This window comes from Ovis aries, chromosome 11 (genome assembly GCF_016772045.2).
Source record: "Ovis aries strain OAR_USU_Benz2616 breed Rambouillet chromosome 11, ARS-UI_Ramb_v3.0, whole genome shotgun sequence".
Classification (NCBI taxonomy): domain Eukaryota; kingdom Metazoa; phylum Chordata; class Mammalia; order Artiodactyla; family Bovidae; genus Ovis; species Ovis aries.
The window spans coordinates 35,153,127-35,158,234 of NC_056064.1; the positions used below are offsets into that span (position 1 = coordinate 35,153,127).

Here is a 5,108-nt window from a genome sequence, read left to right on the forward strand (position 1 = left end):
AGACAGGGTAAACTTGAAATCAATGAAACAGTAATGATCTTTCAAAACGGAGCAGCTGAACTACATATCAACAGGACAGGCTAGATTAAATCAAACTTAATAAAAAGCACTTTATGATACTAGTATCCATACTCATCTTTAACATGAGTTGGTTTTTCAAAAGGGGGACGATGTAGGGGATGTCAAAAACCAAGTGAGACCAGGTTTGCTTTCATCTCATTCTGTTCAGTTTCCGTAATGGGAGGATGGATCCACTATCATTTCTTCACCAGTTTTCTTTGCTACCGGCATCTCGCACCTTCTGTCCTCCATGCGAGGAAGAAACACTTTGCTGGGTGGCACTGCTCTAACTGCTACCAGAGACACTAGGTTTGAGTTGTATATTGATCAAATCTGGCGAATATCTTCTGGAATCGTAGTAACTACTGGAGGTGTAGGTGTTTTGAGTAGATTCTCATAAGAAGAAATCGAAGGAGAAGAGGAATCTGCAAAATTCTCAAAGCACTCGTCTGATTTGTACTTTCTTTCATTGCCGAATCATTCAATGAACTGTTTGCTTTTGATAATGGATAGTTTGTGGCTATCAGAGCTGTGCTACTCTTTGTAAAAGGAACTTTCAAACCAGGAGTGCAGAACGTGGGTGCCAAAGGAGAATCTGTGTGCTCTGCACCATTTTTTTTCCAACAGCTGGATTATGAATCCAGGAGTGGCAAAGACATTATCATTAGGCACTGGTTCTGTTTCTATGGTCTCACTGTTAGTCTTTACATTTTTAAGTCCAATTGTGTGATCATTATTTAAACACATAGTGTATTCAGAGATACCAACTGAAAATCATCCATCTTTAGTGCACATTTTGAAGTGTTTACTAGTGACTGTTTGGAAAATGGAGTTAAAATTTTTGGCTCTGCCTTCTCGTTGTTTACTGCTTGGGGACGGTTTGGCAGACCTTGGGATACGATGTACCGCTCAAGTCCAAAATCAAAAAGTTGTGGACTATGCGGTGACTTCTCAGAAACAGAAGTTTGGGAGCAGCAGAATCCAAGAAATCATCTTTCACGTCAGGCTTCTCAGGACATTCACGTTCACTGGATGCTAGTTTAGAGTCGATGACTTCTTGCTCATCCACTGAGTTTTTCTTGGCACATGGAGCATATCCATACTTCTGGAAAAACTCTTTTATTTTCGTGATATCCATTGAATTCTTTTTCGTCAGTATTTTTGTTGCCTTTATGAAACCCATGCTTTCTTGACTTTCCAAGCTTTGCTTTATCAAGAATATTGACATCATCCTTTAGAGTCCGTAATTCTGAGTGAAGGTCATATAAAATCCTCATTGGACAATCTTCAAAGTTGCTTTCCTCTCTGTCCAGCGTTCCCTGCAGCTGACAGCCAGAGACCTCAGCATCCCGTGAAAGCCTCAGATTGGATCCATAGGAGAGCCTGGCTTATCTTGACTTTTAATCGTAAAATTCTCCTTAATAGCCAAAGCAGATGTCACCATTACCAATGTTAGTGTTTCTCTAGGTATGAGAAGATGTAAGAATTAGAACTCACTAAATCTTCTCCTGGAAAAATCTAACCATCTGAAGGCCTGCTCTGCCAGTTTTTCCCAGAGCACGGAGTGCCTCATTCCTGATTTCCGCCCTGAACTCCTTTCAGGGGTGTTGAGGATCAGCAGCTGCCAGGGATCGTGATTTAGTCTTTGGAGAGGTAGGTGACGAGTGTCGGTGTTTAGCTGGCAGAGCCCCTTCTTGGTTATAAACTTGGCCATGATTTTAAGGCGAGCATTTCATGACCATTTCATGCTAGGATGCTGAGAATGTCCATTCTCAGGTCTGGCAACGATTTTGTTAACAGGCCACTCAATGTGCTGTTGCTGGACTAGGCCATAAAACAGTATCCAGAATTCTCTGGACCACCTGTCTTACTAGCCTCTTGGTCCAGGAAAACATTCCTTCGTGTTGCTTCTTCCCATATCTAGAGTTACACTGTTACCATCATTGATCTCATATGGAACTATATATTATTTTATCAGAGGCTTCAGTCACACATTTGGAAGTATAAGAAACAGCAATTTTGTAAAACTGGTGAAAGACAGGTAACATAGACAGGAGTATTATAAGCTAAAAACTTCCATTAGATGTAGCCCAGTATATCCCAGGTCATCTGACTTAGTCTATTCTGTATGAATCTTTATCTTCCAGGGAAACTATATATTGGCACTGTCTATAAGGCACATAACCCAGTTTCCTAGTGTTACTAGACTGATTATCCTTAGTATGATTTAATTGTTTCCAACACAGAGGAGACTTTAAACCTAAATTACCATGACCTGGTGTTATCTATATAAATCTACCCCATAATGGTGGGAGGTTTTTTCCTTTACTGAAACTTTGCTTGCTGCTCTGATTGAGACTGAATAATAGAAGAAAATTCAAATTTATGGCCAGGGTCAGAGCAGGCATTACTAATTGGTCAGGTGAGGGGATTCCATCTAGTAATATCAATAGTGACATGAATATGACTATAATTTTTCTTTTTAAGTAAATTTTCTCAAGGTCAACCAGTTAGAGACTTGGAGTAGAGAAATTCACCAAGGTAACCCAGAACTAGACATATGTAACCGGTCACAAACCCAACAATTGGATTGACTTCTAAAACTAGCATAGGATCCGGGCTATGATAGAAAAGCATTTGATTTATATGCAAAGGCCTTACTCCTTGAAAGAAAAGTTATGACCAACCTAGACAGCATATTCAAAAGCAAAGACATTACTTTGCCAACAAAGGTCCGTCTAGTCAAGGCTATGGTTTTTCCTGTGGTCATATATGGATATGAGAGTTGGACTGTGAAGAAAGCTGAGTGCCAAAGAATTGATGCTTTTGAACTGTGGTGTTGGAGAAGACTCTTGAGAGTCCCTTGGACTGCAAGGAGATCCAACCAGTCCATTCTGAAGGAGATCAGCCCTGGGATTTCTTTGGAAGGAATGATGCTAAAGCTGAAACTCCAGTACTTTGGCCACCTCATGCAAAGAGTTGACTTATTGGAAAAGACTGTGATGCTGGGGGGGATTGGGGGCAGGAGGAGAAGGGGACGACCGAGGACGAGATGGCTGGATGGCATCACTGACTTGATGGATGTGAGTGTGAGTGAACTCCGGGAGTTGGTGATGGACAGGGAGGCCTGGCGTGCTGTGATTCATGGGGTCACAAAGAGTCAGACACGACTGAGCGACTGAACTGAACTGAAGAAGTCAAGAAAACATTATAAACGATCATATGAATCAGATCCACATCTTGGGCAAGCTGTCTACCTCTGATGTCGTCATCTTCTTGTCCTGGTGTAGTGCAGTTTCTCCTCTGTTTGAGCAGCGTTTTAAGGTGAGATCACGTCAGTTGTCCTCTCTATAGATCAGTCCAGTGTAGGGGCCTTTGGAAGTTGGAATTAATCTAAGAGTCTATTTCCCTTCAGTTTCACTGTGCATGAGCTAGTTAAGAGTACCTGATAAAAAGGTCCTTCCATCCAGGTTGGAGATAGCCCCTTAAATTATGTCTTTTTCCAGTCCTGGTTACAGCTCATGAGGCATCTGATCTTTATGCAAAGATAGATTACTGAGATAAGCTTCAGAAACAAACTTAGGGTTTTCTTTAGGAATTCAATTAAATTTTACATTAATATCACATAACAGCAAAGAACTATCCAGGAAATGAGTCTTACTAGATTCAGACCTCCATTAACAAACTTGGATTTAACATTTATTGAAATATCTTTTCTTCCCTAATATTACTCTCATTTTTATCAAAAATAACCAAATTAAGGCTAGTTTGTTTGCAAAATAGGTCTGCTTTCAATAAATTTGGCCTGATGATTTATATAACCATAAATGATTACAGACTTTTTGTTTTGTTGAAATTTTCATAGATTCTCAGATTGAACTTTTAAAATAAAACAGGGCTGGGAAAAGTCACGCCAAAGGCTTATCACAGGTTTCACCTAACAAATCTAGGTGAATCCTTCCCATTTCAAGGTCTCAAAAATTCCTTCAGAGTTCTGTACCTGTTAGTGAGAAAACCTTCCTAACTCATCTGATAAAGTTACTGAAAACCTAAGATTTTCCAGTCTCTGAAGGAGTCAGATAGAGATAAAATATAATTGTTTTAATTTGTTTATAACATATAATTTTACCAAATTACTGTCATAATTATTTTGAGGGGAAGTTTTCCCCTACTCCTGGAAAACACAGATTCAAACCTATAATTTTTTCAGATAGAAACCATAAAAGTTGTAAGCATATTCGCTGGTTCATTCAGTCCTTTTGTAACTTTTGTGAAGTCATCAGGTTTCCCATTAGAATACCAGGACATATCAGAATGTTAGAAACTCCACATAATTTCTAGGATATCTATATTAGTAATGTTTACCATACATTATAACCTGAGAGAACTTATTACTCATTTGATAATATTTCCCATGTAATTTAACCAACCAAATAAGCACAATTAGTTTAATACCTCTCTTTGGGATGTTTTAGGTGCCCTCTAAAGCAACCCAAAGTTAGCTAGAGGTCAAAAGAACTTCAACAGAATTTGATTTAGGAAGTTTTGTCAAAAAAATCAATCAAAAGGGTTTAGAACATTCGGTCAGATTTAGTCAGTGCTGATGGGTGTATCACTTAGCTTGCTGCTATGTCACAATGGGCGTATATAAGGAGGCTCGAGGTCTAGAGAAAGTCGACTCCGCCATCTTGGACCTAGATGGCTCTCACCAGTTCTCCTGCAGCTGTGTCATTCCTAAGAAAATCCATTTATACAACCAATTGTAATCCAATTTTAGAAAATCCTGATCATGCATAACTCTTTTCAGTATCTTTTTTCATACCTCCTTCTATTGAAAACACATCTTAGTTTCCCTAAAGTATTTTACACAATGAGGTACATTTCTTGTTGACAGATTTGTTACAGAATACAGTCTTATTTGACCTCTAGTAAACCTAGGTACAACAGAAGTATTATACTTATTGATGGTTCTAAAGACATATCTGTGTTACCAGGTATTCATCTACTACTGAATATTTCTCAGTTCACATGAACCTGAAATTCATTTA

The 5,108-nt window shown here is 38.9% G+C and overlaps 1 pseudogene; it reads right to left on the reverse strand.

The window, feature by feature from the left end:
* Nucleotides 1–265: 265 nt before the first annotated feature.
* On the reverse strand, nucleotides 266–1,435 carry LOC101115219 (spindle and kinetochore-associated protein 3-like; annotated as a pseudogene).
* Between the last annotated feature and the right edge of the window lie 3,673 nt (nucleotides 1,436–5,108).